Source organism: Asterias rubens, chromosome 7 (assembly GCF_902459465.1).
Source record: "Asterias rubens chromosome 7, eAstRub1.3, whole genome shotgun sequence".
NCBI lineage: Eukaryota > Metazoa > Echinodermata > Asteroidea > Forcipulatida > Asteriidae > Asterias > Asterias rubens.
In genome coordinates, this window is record NC_047068.1 from 15,324,649 (window position 1) to 15,341,125 (window position 16,477).

Consider the following 16,477-nt stretch of genomic DNA (forward strand, 5'->3'; position numbering starts at 1 on the left):
TTCATTAGTGCAATGCTGGTTTGTTATAATGGCCTATATATGGACTCAAACAAGTGTAAACTTATCCGTAGTTTCAGTTTAGGACAAAACCTTTCCTGCTCCAAAAAGAAATGGATAAAGGAATGACAATCAATGACAGTCATTGAGTGACCATCTTTTATGTATTGTTTTAATGTGGTATTTTTTTAAATATTACAAAGTATGTGTCTTTATTTGAATTCAAGATGGTGAAATGTATTTATTTATTGCTCTGACCCTCACCTGGGTTGGACACTATGTACTTATTATAAAAAATTAAATAAATAAACTATTATTGATAAGCTTTAATTGATTGAGTTTTTGTGTTTTCCTAGATGTCTTGTTCCTTGAGTGAGGGTTTAGTAGTTAAGGGTAAAGGCCGAGTCACACTGCAGCGATAACAAATCGTTACTGATCACGACGCAAAGAAAACGCATTCTAATGGTTGAATGAGCGTGTGCGTATTCTGCGTGGAGCAATTCAACCAATGGAATGCAATCTCTTTGCGTTGTTGATCGTTATCGTTTTCCGTTATCGCTGCAGTGTGACTCGGCCTTAAGGGTTTGGGTTGCTGCTGGGGTTCACTTTAAATCAGGGAAGCCCAGGGTTAACATTTTGGGGTGGATGTTGAATGGTTGTTTGGGAAGAGGTGAAGGGAGCTATTACTTTGAAAGGATGTGGTTATGGGCAAGGTTTAGGGTTATTGTTTGGGGTTTAGGATTGAATTTAATGTTACCAAACAGAGGCTGCAAGAACAAAATAGTCTGGTTCCTATTTGCAAAATTATTTTTAGCAATCATTATTGGTATTTGATCAAGGTACATGACAAAGATGGAGACAGCATGATAAAGTTCTACATGTATATGTATTGTTCCAACACTAACTAAAGGCCAAGGGCGAGCGTTGGGGTTTGTGGTTTAAGTTTTTAGTGAGGGATGGGTAAGAGCTAATTACTGAGCCCTTTGATATGCCACTAGGGGTGTGATAAAGCGCTATAAAATAGCCCAGTATTGTTATTATTGATAAGTTCGAACTTCACACACAAACAATTCATGAACCCAAGACATTCATTTCAATGTTCAAGACCCTTAACCACTAAATCACTTCCTCTACTTCAATATCATTGAAACCACACAGTGGATACAAAGCCAGAAAACACACAACAGGATTTGAACCCAAGACATTAATGTTATTGTTCAAGACCCTTAAGCACTAAATCACTTCCTCTATTTAAAGATGGAAACCACACAGTGGATACAAAGCCAGAAAACACACAGCAGGACTTGAACCCAAGACATTCATTTTATTGTTCAAGACCCTTAACCACTAAATCACTTCCTCTTCTTCAATATCATTGAAACCACACAGTGGATACAAAGCCAGAAAAACACACAACAGGATTGAACTCAAGACCTAGTCAAGCTGTATTCATTAAATGTTGATCCATCCAAATAGACCTTTTACACTGACGTCATGATCACAAAGCCATCTTAGAGTTAAAGACAATGATGAAATTATAGAAACGCGAGGGCACCCTACTCAAATGACATCAAAATAAATAAAAACAAGTCATTTCAAATTGTTTCAATTCTTTATTCAAAATGAATCGATGATGACACGCAAAATGCCATCCTCTTTTATTGGAAAATACCATATCAACTTTATAGGTACTATTTACAATAAATACAACCATTGCATGTGCCAATATTCCCCTAAATAAAACTACATTTACTACTGAGATCCATGGTTAAAGAGTAGGCTATTTAAAAATGTTCCCAAACAGATCAAGAGAAGTATTCTAGAATATAGCGAAAGAAGTATTCTCAAACATAGCAAGAGAAATATTCTAGAACATAGCAAGAGAAGTATTCTCAAACATAGCAAGAGAAATATTTTAGAACATAGCAAGAGAAGTATTCTCAAACATAGCAACTTTTTCTAAGAAATTGAAAGAGTAAAACGAAAATAACAGAGTATTTAATAGAGCCTTCTGTTTTGCTCACACACAATCTAAAACAACTCATTAGCAATGGGTCTATTACCATCGCCTGTTCCTTTGGGCCTTGAGCAGTCCTGTAACATCCTAAACTTCATTTCAGTATTGCAGTCAAGATCTAAAAGTCAGAGACTGAGACCGAAACAAATAACTCGGTCGAGGCTTAGTCAAGACCTTCAACACTGGTTGTAGTATGTAGCACTGGCAGTCAAAGAACTGGCAGTCAAATGAGCACACAATGTTGCTAATCCTAATCCTATCTACAATAGATGGGTTGCAATACGCATCATCGCCCGCCAAAAGTGCACGCGTGAATGCGCTGCGTGCGACTCTCAGCCAATAGTAGCTCTTCACCCCGTGCACAATTAATCAAATATGGCGGCCATCTGTATCACCCATTTACTCCTGGGTGGTGAGAAGCAAATGTACACAAACCGTCTTGCTCAAAGGACAGAAGTGTCATGACTAGGATTCGAACCCACATCCCAATGACTCTACCATCAGAGTCTAATTTGCTAGACAGCTCGGCAATGACACGCCACAGGGTTTAAGCTCTGCTGTCTACATCATTCAAAGATGTTTTTTTTTTGGGGGGGGAAACAGGGAGGTGCCTCTGAACCCGCTCTTTAAAAAGACCTACATGCCGTGTCTTAATTTGCAGCAGTGGTTGTTGCTAAGGGTGGTGTTGCTAAGTGTGCATCACAAGCTTCAATGCATGTTACCATGGCGATCAAATATCAGCTGCAAACGTTAATTTGGAAACGGCCATTCTTTCCTCTCAAAACAATGATACATGGAATCAAATTTTGATTGAAATAAAAAAAAAACCAAACACTCACTCGTAATTTTGTAAAAGAAATCTTCAATCTTCATTCAAAATTTACTAACAAATCACCTTACAAAATATCAGTTTGTGAAAAGCAGCTCTTTAGCACAAATCTTATCTGGTTTGGACTACAACTCAATCATCAGAAGGGCTTGACACTAAACAGACACAATTAAGAAACAGAGCCTGCCATCAGAGTCCGAACCAAGTACACAAACTTTACAGTCTGCTTAGCAAAAAAGGTTGCGGGCTAAAACACTGCTCAATGTCAACTATTTGTTACTACCATTCCCCCTCTAAAAAAAAATCAACAAATCAAAAAAAAAATCTTGATAATGTTATCTACTCATTAGATCAAAGTTCATGACACCAAAGTCTTCAGAGATTTGAAACCTAAAACCAACGCCATTTTCATTTCATAATTTCTACATATAAGTTTCACTACAAATCAAATCAAATCTGATATGAGTTGTAAATTATTTGTTCTACTCTTCAATTAGTCAAACTGCAATCCATGTAACTCAATGCCACCGATTAAAAAAACAACAAGTGTTATGAGCACCAAAAACTAGAGAGGTATTGCACGAAAAATGCTAAATTTGGGGAGAGGGCTGTCTTTTATCTATAGTAAAATGACATAGATGAAACCTCTTTACGTAACAGTAAAACACAATGTACCTATCCCATGAATGTAAATTGTGCATTATAGCTCGTGTACAATGCCAAACTGGCTGTTGTCCACCACTAGTGTATGTACCATAGAGCTATATATTGACTAGAGCGCTAACTTGCTCTGCGTTTTGAAGCCACCCTGGGCGCAGACATGTTTGATGTGTTGCGTGAATTCGGACTTTTAAGAGAACACACATTGCCGCGATTATTTTACATTCGGCATGTGTGCTTACGTACGCAACTGTTCACTCCCGTACAAAAACCGTAACTTCGACTTGATTGCCACACTAAAAAAAGTAAACGCCCCTTTTAATCATGACGCACATGAAGTTCGCAGTTTGTGCGCTGATCGGCAGATTGTGCGTTCACATTTACTGCATTTTTTGCTTCGCTTTTGTATTGGTTTGTACCTAAACATGGATGCGCCCACACGGCTTCAAAACCTTAGTGCGTGTATAACGGGGTGTTAGCGCTCTAGTCAATATATATAGCTCTATGGTATGTACGCATCCATGAATGTAAAGCATGCTTCACCAGAAAGGTTACTGATCATGACAAATCTGCATGAAGATTACAATGGTTATCTCTTGTTTCTATGTTTCACCACAGTTTTACAAGGCACAAAATGGATCAATATATAGTATTTGTACACAAGTATTTGTACATTATTGAGTCGACACAAAACCTTTGAAAAGACACCCAAACCGACCTCACCAATATGATATCAGAAAAAAACAGTTCTGTGCTTGTACATAATATACACCCAAGAATATTTGAGAAAGATACGGCGACGTCATATTTACAGAATACTGTCCTTGGAAATGGTTGCATCTCATAGTAGATTAATATGTGGTACTAGCCGAGGTTGGACGCTCGCAGTACCAAAAGAAATCCAACCAGGACCCAATTTCATAAAGCCTGTAAGCACACAAACTTGCTTAGCGCAGAAAAACCTTGCTTAGAAGAAACATGTTACCAGCCAACATTCAATAAAGTTTACATTGTTGCGACTCAGGTGCCACACCCACCTTTTGCTTAGTAAAGAAAGTTTCCAAGCAGTATCTTATGCTAAACAGCTTTATGAAATTGAGCCCTGACCCAATTTCACCGAGCTGCTAAGCAATTTTTTGCTTACTAGAAAGAGGTTACCAGTCAGCTAAACCTAGTTATGTGCACTGTTTCTGAATGGTTCCCGTTTATTTTGCCAAATCAATATTTTCTGTTTTAAAAGCAGCTCTTAAAAATTGGGTACTGGCTCGATTTCACAAAGAGCTAAGATTGTTATTACAATTACCTATTATTATTATTATGTCATCTTAATTGCTAAGCAAAGTGTGATGTCACAATACAAATTACTATGTTGGTATTGACAACTCATCTTAAGATGAATCTGAATGCTTTGTGAAATTGGGCCCAGCCTGGGTTTGTGTATTGCCATTTCTCACCATACAAAAACAATTCCAACACTATTAAGTAAAAAATATAGTTTATAGTCAACATTCTTATTGCCAACTTACGTGTCCTTCAAACGAATAAGTTTCCATGCATTAATTCTCAGTATCAGAATTTAGAAGTGGTGGGTTCCTTTTATAATTCCATAGACTTTCATCATTGAGTAGCCATCATATTTTTCCCTCTCTGCAACTCAACAACACATGGCATGAAGACAAATAAAGTCTGGTGCATTTAAAAACCATGACAATTCGATTTGTAAAGTCATTGTGTATACAAGGTACCAGACCAAGATACTGTAGCTGACCCAAAAATAAAAGTTTTGTAGGCAGTTTTAAAACCCCTTCTCTCAGGAGTATAAATTGGCACAAATCATGATAAATAATAACCTAATAAAAAGTGTAAATTTACAGAATTTGAAGTACACAATTTAAGGAACATTTCTACTTGCCATTTCATACAATTTTATCAAGAGCTACTACATTGTACTAGGCCATTGAAATATATTATCAACCCAATTGTTTAATGACTTAGACATTTTTTGTAAGAAAAATTCTTAATTTCAAGAGGGTGGTACAATATTGTTTTAAAATGGGGATTTTTCAGAAGGATACAATAAAAACAATCCCAGAAATCTCATTGAAAATCAGGCTCATGTTAAGGAGAAAAAGCATATGAAATTTGACTTTTTTGTTTATTAATTTTTTTTTTTTTAGGTTGTTATTTGTGAAACAAAAACACAATTTTCATTTCCTCTTTGTTGAGATCATTTACTTCCAGTGGAATGATCTATCATGGTGGTTAGTCTTGTATCAACTAACAATAGGTGTTCTTTACATCCTGTTGCCAAGTGTGACGTAATCTCAACGGAAATCATTTTATTTCTGTCTGCAAGTAATGTGGCATCCATCTAAAGTCATTTGCATACGTCCTTTAAATGATGAAAGTAGACCATTGAAAATGCTGTGCACAGGCTGCAATTTCACAAAAATTAGCTAAGCACAAAAATACAAGTTTTTGCTTAATAGAGTTTAAGGTTACCAGCCAAACTACCATGCCACTCGACAACTTGTGACTGGTATCCTGCTCATTTCTGCTTAGCATAACACTTTTTCCCCCAAAGGCAGCTCTATGAAATTGGGTCCAGTTATCGTGTGCGACAGCTCATGCAGGCCCTCTATGCCAGCTGTGGATTTTGCGGCATGCCCGTATGGCAGAGTAACTTGTTAATGTGAAACAGACTAAAACTTGCATGCACAGCTAAAAATGGCATCGCGCCTGAATTGTCACTCCCCACAGTGGATTTGCACTGATAACTAAACAGCATTCTCAGAGCATCTCAGCGGATCTATTTCAGTCTATGATCCCAGTTTACCAATGTTTCCCTGCCATTATTACTAGGACGACACTTTACACTTACCGTGCATGATATTCATTCCTTAGAATAAAGTAGGATTATTGTATAGAGGGCTGATCTTCACATAATTATAGTGTAGGCTTTATTTTTCAGGCTGTTCCTATGGGCAAAACAGAATTGGAAATCAGACTAAGGAAGAATATCACGCCTGCTCAATATACACATCGCACCAAGGCTTTTAAATTCGGTCACACTGGTGCTTAAAATGATTGCGTAAATCTCATTTGTTGATGATGCCTGTGACGCGTAAAGAAATGAATGCTGGTCGCAATGTACGCAAAGAGCCGCTCCAGTAATGAAGACATTTAGTATAATAGTCGCTTGGAATCATCTACAAAGCTCTTGACTGTTCTTCAACAAAAGACTCACAAGACCAATTTCACGGCGCTGGTCACCATAGAATTATGTGGCGCCGTATAAAGCATATAGCATTTGGCAGGCTGTAAGTGCAGTATTAAAATCAAGCAATGCAATGAAAGTGGCACAGGTCTTTTGATGGTGAAACATTGGAATTTAGGTAACATCATACCCAAACAGATAAAAGAAATGTATTGTGTGCATCTCTGATGTTACTATGAAGTAACAAAATGGGGCAAATATTCATAAAGCAGTTGGGTAGAAAACATTCAATAACAAATGAATTTGCTTAGCAAAAAAACTTCTACAATTAGGTAAAATACAAAAGTGGGGCACCTTCTGCTAACCGATTTCTGCTAAGCAAACTTTTGTGCTAACCAGCTTCATGTTATTGACCAAAAGATAATTTATACACCATTTATGAAACATCCCTTGAAAGCAACTTTTGTATGAAATAAAAATATGAGTTCATCTCAACAGCAAACAGGATACCAATAACGTACAATACTTGTCTCTTTTGTTTTTACCTTCTCCCTTGTCACTTCTACAAGACTACAACTTTATTACTTTAGCTCTTTTCTTTAACTTTCTACTTCTAAGGGTTGATGATCTTTAATAGAGCAGTTAAAGGCAGTGGACACTATTGGTAATTACTCAAAATAATTATTAGCATAAAACCTTTCTTGGTAACAAGTAATGGGGAGAGATTGATAGTATAAAACTATGTGAGAAACGGCTCCCTCTGAAGTGATGTAGTTTTCCATGATTTTGATTTTGAGACTTCAGATTTAGAATTTGAGGTCTCGAAATCAAGCATCTGAAAGCACACAACTTCGTGTGACAAGGGTGTTTTTATCTTCCATTATTATTTCACAACTTCGACGACCAATTCAGCTCAAATTTGCACATGTTTGTTATTTAATGCATATGTTGAGATACAGTAACTGTGAAGGCTAGTCTTTGACAATTACCAATAGTATCCAGTATCTTAAATGTTTTTACAATATCAATGATATGAAAACACAATTTATCTTAAAATTTGGAAATCAAACAAATGTGAATATTGGAATGATTGAGAAAAACAATTTATTTAAAAAGAAGAAATTATCACTTCAATCTTCAACAATGATTTTTTATATAAGTTATTTATTTTAATGTCTGAATATTTTCTTCTGACCCAAAAAACTCATACAATGTACAGCAGCAACAAAATGAGAAAACCCTGCAAGAAAAATATAACAACCCAAAGGAATTTCAAAATATAGATAAAATAACACTTAATATTTTTTTAATTTTACACTACAAATCCAAGCTGTTTAAAAAAAAAAAAAAAAGCAAATTCTAAAGTTAAATTTCAAATGTAAATAATTTAAGAACCCATTTTTTATACAGGAAGAAAAAAACTTATGTATTGAATATGCAATTAAAAAAAAGTAAACAGCAAACTAAATACTAAATGTTTTCCATCAATGTTTGGTATCAATAAATGGGAAACATGGGCCTGAAATTCAACCGAGGCAGACCGTCATGAGACGAACGCCATAATAACCGTTCAAATACTTGAAGCAAGATTCATTTTGATCTTATAAATATCAAAGTAAAGGTTAAGACCCCCCACGATTGAAATTGAAGAGCTTTGAATCAGTAAAGTGTGATTTATGCTCTTTTAAAAACTTTTTATCCAGGATATCAAGCGAATGAGGTATTTTTTGTTATTTACTTATTTGTTCATTCTTTTTTCCCTTCTTTTTTTTGGGGAGGGGGGTGTGAGGGGGGGGGGGCGACATGAGAATACAAAATAGAATTCTGATAAAAGAGGGAAAACCAACAGGGGGAAAATAAAGAACTCCATATTCGCTCTCTCAAACTCTGTAAAATTCATTCTCTCTCACACGTTGTAAAACTGACAGTCTCTCTCATCCATTGTCAAATTGTTACGATAAAGTGATGTTTGAAACTTTGCATGTTGTGGATAATAGAAAGTAACTAAAATATGAAAACTTGCACACAAAAAAGGAGCAGAGTATACAGTTTGAAACCTCAAAACCAAATAGCACCAGCTCTTATCAGAGCCAACACTCCTCCAATAAGAGATGTACACATGGGCCAAATTTCATAGAGCTGCTTAAAGCCATTGGACCCTTTCAGTAAACAGTATTGTCCAAGGCCCACACTTCGTGTATCACAACTTCTATATCAAATAACAAACCTGTGAAAATTTGGGCTTAATCGGTAATCGGAGTCGGGAGAAAATAACGGGAAAACCCACCCTTGTATCCGCGCGTTTAGCCGTGTCATGACATGTGTTTAAAATAAAACCGTAATTCTCGTTAACGAGAATTGATATTGTTTTACTGTTTTCTCAAAAAGTAAAGCATTTCATGGAATAATATTTCAAGAGAAGTATTTCACCACTAGCTTCTGTAAACCCTGTAAGTAATTTGTAAATCTGTGATTTTTTTTTTTTTCCTGTACCGAAAGGGTCCAATGGCTTTAAGCAAACAAAATGTAGTTTTTTTTTTCCACTTAGCGAAAAGTTAGCCGGACACCGGTCAAAGATGATACTTATGAATTGGTATTTTGGCTTGTAACTTTATTCCAGATAAGCATAATTTTGCTTAGGCGGCTCTATGAAATTCAGTCTATGGTTGTACTTGCAAGTTTACTTGTTATAGTTACTTCCTAATCTTCCAATAGAGTTTATTGATGTGCCTAATGGCGGGAGACAATCATTCATCACCAAAAACATTTGATTATTATCACTTATTTTAAAATCACCATTGGTAATCACTTGGGATTAAATACTTCCAGTTCTATTCTAGGATCCAACTTTGATGAGAAACTAGTGATTGTTCGAGACCTTCTGAACACTTTACACTTTGTGATTTATGGAAAATACCAGCAAGTGCGTCTGGTGGGAGTAGAACCAAAGACCAATATCTGATCCACTGTCTCAAATGTTTCTGTTTGTTTAAGCGCCTCGGGTACATTATTGGTAGATATGTGCGCTTTTTAAGACTATATTACTAGAATTATCAGTCAGACTCAAGCTTTGGTGTTTATGTTGATCAGAGTGTGGGTTCGAGTCCCGGTTTTGACACTTAACCATTCTTGCTTTGTCTTCCGTACGTGATGCAAAGCCGTAAATGTTCAGTAATGCATGAACAAGAACCCAGTGGACATTCTCGTTAAAGACACTGGACACCTTTAGTAATTGTCAAAGACCAGTCTTCTCACTTGGTGTATCTCCACATATGCATAAAAAAACAAACCTATGAAAATTTGAACTCAATTGGTGGTTAAAGTTGCAAGATAATAATGGAAGAAAAAACACCCTTGTCACCACGATGTTGTGTGCTTTCAGATGCTTGATTTGGGGACCTCAAAATCTAATTCTGAGGTCTCAAAATCAAATTTAATTACTTTAGTTTCTTTCTCAAAAACTACGTTACTTCAGAGGGAGCCGTTTCTCACAATGTTTTATACTATCAACAGCTCTCCATTGCTTGTTACCAAGTAGGTTTTTTTGCTAACACTTCTTTCGAGTAATTACCAATGGTGTCCAGTGCCTTCAAGTCTTATCGATAGGTGTGCTTGATGTTCAATGAGAAGGGGTTTACCCCGATGTTTCTGACAGTGGCTGCAGATTAATAGCATCACCTTGTGAACCCTTAAAAGGTGTTTTTTTAAATAGGATCTCACAATTAAAAAAACTTACACATATACATCCGGATTAAAAAAAATTCACAAATTGCCAACTAAATCAACGACGCATTATACAAATGCTGTAAATTATTAACAGCAGCTATGCACAAATCTGTGCTGTCATGTAGGTGATGCCAAGGAAGATTTACTTTACACAACATAAGCTGATTTAGACATAAAACCCCAAATTAGATTCCAATAATGCAAATGTCAAGGATAACATGAATTGATTTGTTAAAACTCCATCTGGCATCAATTTTGAAAATGTCAGAAAACACGCTAACCAGATTGACATAAAAATAGAGCAGAAGAAGAAAAAAAAAACATCCCGAGTACCGCAGTGTGTGTGTTTTACTTTCATCCAGTCCATTAAATTCTGTACTAATGCAGATTGCCTTAACCCATTTGATATATTTCAGTCGGCTGCTTTGGTCAAACCTTGCCTCATCCGTCAAGCAGCTCTGGAGTCACGCAGACTCCGTCTCTGACAACAAGCCTTCGTGGATATTTAGTTTGCTCATTCCATATCTAATTGGGAGCTCAGTGTGGGGAACATTAAACAAGCGCATGACCCGATTTCTTGTCTTTTCTTTCTTTTAAGATTACGCTTTCTTTTAAGAGTACGCTTCAGCGCTTTGCTGGCTGGGTCTAGCTTGATGTTGGACTGAGTGAAATAATTATGTCATTATTTTTTATAAAGTTTCAAGGGTCATTAACAAATGAGAGAAGTGAGAAGGAGTCCTACCAATGAAATATTATTTTAAAGGGAAAGTTTAATATCAGTTTCTTAGTGTACGCACTGGTTAACAGCACCACAGCAGTGTTCCCCCTTACCAGTCATAATGCAGTACCTGTCACAAACGTCCTGGTGAATTTCACAGGATTGGCAATTAAAATGTGAAATGGTCAACCAATTTTCCTTGAAGTTTCCTGGGAAATTCTGGTGTGAATGGGGCTTCGGACCAAATTAAAAACACTGGAAGTCAGTTATGCCAGGGGCCAATTTCATAGAGCTGCTTAAGCAAACAAATTTGGTTAAGCACGAAAATAGCTTGCTTATTTTACACATGTTGCTGGCCAAAATTTCATGACATATACATTGCTTGTGACTGGTATTGAGCTATTGTTTACTTAGCATAACAATTGAGTGGAGTCTTGGCCAGTATTCTGATTTTACTAAGCATTGATTATTTTGCTTAAGCAGAATTTTGTGCTAAAGCAGCTCTATGAAATTGGGCCCTGGTAATACCGTCCATGCAATAAGGTTGCTAACTTAGACCAGGTAGTACTTCAGGCCTGCAATTTCATCTTTTAGGGGGCAAGGCCATTTTCATTTTGAAAAGTGCACTTCCATTGAAAATTCTTAAAGTCTATGGGAATTTTTGATAGGGCACCAAGGCCAAGACAAGGGCAACGGAGGCCATGCCTCCGTGGCCTCTGTGAAATTCCAGGCCTGAGTACTTAATAAACAGGACAGTTCTTTTTTAAATCTAAGTCATGTAAGTAGTCTCCCCAATTCAAAAATCTACTTCGCGACAGTAGAATAAGTAGCAAGACAAGTTCTCAAGAACAAAATCTACACACTCAGCAAAGTAGATATACACATGGTGTTACCGCAAACCGAATGTACAACTTTGACAAAGTTAAAGAAACGACTGTCTCAAGAACATTTTCAAACATTGTATCAGTAAATTAAATGCTCAGTTCTTAAGACTCTTTGTCAATTGCTACATCAGGTATTTCTCCTTCAAGATATAAGAATTGGAATTGTATTTGCGCAGACACCTTAAGGCTCTTTATCTGTTTCATGTTTAAGATGGCATGAAGTGCAAACAAAACAAAGCCATTCAATAATTAGAAGTCCAGCACAACGCAACACCTGGGGATCGATGTTAGTGTTTGGACACAGTTTCTCAGATCTGGCTTTTTATTACAATGTGACTGTAAACAATATTGTTATTTGTTTATGTCAGGAACTGGGCCAGTGAGTCCTGGGGATTTGGATATTGGACTGCGAAGGGTTTTGAAACTGATGCAAAACACCTCCAGCTAATGCATTGATCTAACAGCATTCATAATGAATGATGGGACAAAATATGTTGCTAACACTAGTTTACATAAGACTGGGGTAAAGGGTATATTTCTTAACAAAGGGGTTAAGCAGGTTTGCCAGGGCTGCGTTCCAACTGTGCAAACATATCGCAAACGCTTTTGTTCAGTGGAACGATTGGTTGCACATTTTGTGATGTAAATATAGCTGCGCTGCTTAATGAAGATGGCGACACCGCACATATTTTTTTGTGACATTGGTTTTTTGCTGAATTGTAGGTATAGAAGTTTGACCACCTAAGGTTGCCACTGTTCGCAAACGGTGGCGGCGCACAATCAGTCCACTCAAAATTGTTGGCGAGCGTGGAAGAGGATTAATGGGTTACAGACAGTTCATGAGCTGATTGGATAATACGTCTTTCAGTGGACTTACATCACTAAATATATAATCTTCATAATTCTTTCCATCATAATCCACTTATGGTTGGGGATGAATCCGATGAATTAACTTAAACTCTGACTGACTTGGTAGGTTTTGGGGTTTTTGTAATTAAAAAAAAACGAGGTAGGTTCGCTTGGTAGGTTTTGGGGTTTTTGTAATTAAAAAAACGAGGGAGAAAAAAATATTCTTTAAATAAAATAATACTGGGAGAAATTGTAAGCATAACGGTTTGAATGTATGGATAGGTGGAGCAGACAAAATAGCCGCTGATGATCATACATACAAGTATGTGAAATAATAGGCCTGTGAAAATTTGGGCTAAATCTGGTGTGTGAGTCAGGAGAAAATAGTGGATAAATCTAATGCACAATTGTATTGTTTTAGAGTTTCAGATCCAGTTTTGTCAAATATGACTTCATTTCAGAGGGAAATATTTCAAAGAACCATCGCTCTATACTGTGAGTTTCATAGTCAGTAAGATTTCAGACTAAAAATAAACAATAGTTTAATCGGTGTATGGGTAAAAACCAAAATTAATATTCTTTATCCCCGATGCAAATTTAACATCTACATGTATTATATTGTTGCGGTACCCGCTGCCAAAACATAGGATTCGAACTGCCTCTAGCTACCGGGCAACCTCGGTAGTCTAGGCCAACTAGTAGTTGGCAAGACACTGCTCTAGAATTGCAAAGGTCCTGGGTTCGAATCCCATCCGAGTAATATGCCTGTGATATTTTTTCACAGAACTCGGGAAAGTACCGAGTATACAGTGCTAACACACATCAATGTATGGGTGAAAACCAAAATGAATAAACCATAGTTGTTTTTTTCTTCCTTACCAATCCCATAAAATACCTTTAAGATTTGTCCTGAGGTATAACTGAGATCATCTTTGTGTCATATGAAAACAATAAAGAGTGATTCAGACTTGATCATATACCCCGCTTTGTCTTTTCCTGCGTCCAGTGCTTTTATCTACACAGACTTCCAAATGTAAAATGTGTAGCTGCATTGTTTGTTGCAGACGCCTTAATTGTGCTTAGAGTGCCTGATGGTCAAGAAAAACAACTGGGGCAGAAAGGTTTTTTAGAAAAACAGCAATTGAAATGCTGAGTGTTTGAAGGTAATGGCTTTTACAATGTGGTAAGACAATGTAAGGAATTGCAAATTGCTTGTGTCTTCCTCCAATTGGGCCCGGGGGAAACGCTCACATTGAGTGTTCCCATAAAATTCACCCTTGAGCTAAAATAAATCTTGGCCATGGAGACGTTTTCAAACATGGAGGGAAAATAAAGTGATTTACCAGTCTCAAATACACCTGCCATTTTTGTAAAGAAAGAATTGTAAGCAATTTCATTTTGGAAATCTTTCTTTATTTTTATATTACTTTACACTGACTAGAAACTACGTAGTTGATGAAATTGTTTATTGTTGTGGCAGGAAAAAGGGTCTGTTTTTCTTCACGAACATGGTCTCTCAATTTGTCCACGCCATGAACTCGGGGGGGGGGGGGGGGGGGGGGGTCAAGACAGGACATTACACACAGGTGGAAAACATGTTTATCAATCTAACCTTAAAAACAAAAAACATGACAAGACAACAAGTCAGGGTCTTAATGCACCAAACTTTAGAACGACACTACAAGTACTAATTCTTCGTCTTAAATAAGTACGCGATCCCATCCCATCCCAACAAACTTAATCATCAAATTCCCTTACCACAAACTATTTTTGGTGGCTTGATACAAAGGACTGCAAGATGATTTGTTGTACATGTTTCAGACAAACAATTTTATATTTGCCAAAAACAAAACAAAAAAGTTAATAAAATAGCCGACCTTTACTTAACTTTGTACAAATAAATAAACCTCGTGGGAAATTAAACTTAGTACATTTAAAATTATTTTGTGTTGAACAAGGAAATATTGACTATAGTGAGACATGAACCTTCGACCTCATCAGCAGATGCAGATTGCTGCTGCTAGCAGATTGCTGCAGTTACCAGATTGCCAAGGTTAGCAGATTGCTGCACATAGCTGCAGTGATGGCAGTTAGCAGACTGCTACGGTTAGCAGACTGCTCCGGTAAGCAGATTGCTACGGTTAGCAGATTGCAGCTATTAGCAGATTGCTGCGGTTAGCAGATTGCTGCGGTTAGCAGATTGCTGCGGTTAGCAGATTGCAGCGGGTAACAGACTGCTACAGTTAGCAGATTGCTGCTGTTAGATAGGTGCAGTTAGCAGACTGCTACAGTTAGCAGATTGCAACGGTTAGCAGATTGCTGCGGTTAGCAGACTGCGGCGGGTAACAGACTGCTGCAGTTAGCAGATTGCTGCTGTTAGATAGGTGCAGTTAGCAGACTGCTACAGTTAGCAGATTGCTACGGTTAGCAGATTGCTGTGGTTATAGCAGATTGCGGCGGGTAACAGACTGCTGCAGTTAGCAGATTGCTGCAGTTAGCCGATTGCTGCACATAGCAGATTGCTGCAGTTAGCAGATGAATGTGGTAAGCAGATTACTGCTGTTAGCAGATTGCTTTGGTTAGCAGATTGCTGCGGGTAACAGACTGCTGCAGATAGCAGATTGCTGCGGGTAACAGACTGCTGCAGATAGCAGATTGCTGCTGTTAGATAGCTGCAGTTAGCCGATTGCTGCACATACATGTAGCTGCAGTCATGGCAGTTAGCGAATTGCTGTAGTTAGCAGATTCTTACTTTGAGAGTAGGGGTTGATATCTTAGAGTCCAGCCAGCGCTTGAATTTATTGAAATAAGAAAACAATCAGGGCAAACTACCAAGACAATCAAACCGAATTTCCTGACGTAATCACCTTTTCAATTATGGGTCAATTACCCGGGCCGGCAGGACAAACCACTCACACCCACTCCACATTTCAAAGACATGGGGGAAATTATTTCCGCAATTTCATGTGGTTGACCACGCCGTGCGTCAATCTGCTAATGGGGTCCAATGTTAGGCAACTGTTTCACTCTAAGTAATCTATCATGGTTAAAACACTGGCAGGGGTGTACCTAAATTTAAACAGAAGAGGTTGTGTTGAGGTTTAGAGAGGTCAAGGGGTTGGATCGGGGTTGGATCGGGGGAGGATGGAATCGGGGGAAAGGGAAAATTGACAGGGGAGCTTCGGACAACTAATTAAGAGAAATGTTGGTGGTGAGGAAATGAAGTTTACATTGCATATCATAACAACAAGCAGTTCTTATTTAGCACTTCATCACACCCGATGGTGTCCTCAAAGCACTTACAAGTATTGATCCAATTCACCTGACGTCATCATCAGATTAATCTTGGATGCGCCATACTGGTGGGCAATGTCACACTGTGTGTCAGTCAGTGAAGTGCGCATTTTAGGCGATGCAGAGTTTCTATGTAAGCCTATTGCCCACCAACATGGTGGGCGTGGCACAGTCGCCGCGTGTGACGTGCGTGCAAGGGGTCAATTATACTCAAACCATAAGACCCATTTAAGTCACATAGCAACATGTAATGGTGCTGTGCAACCACACCAAAAACACCGGGGTG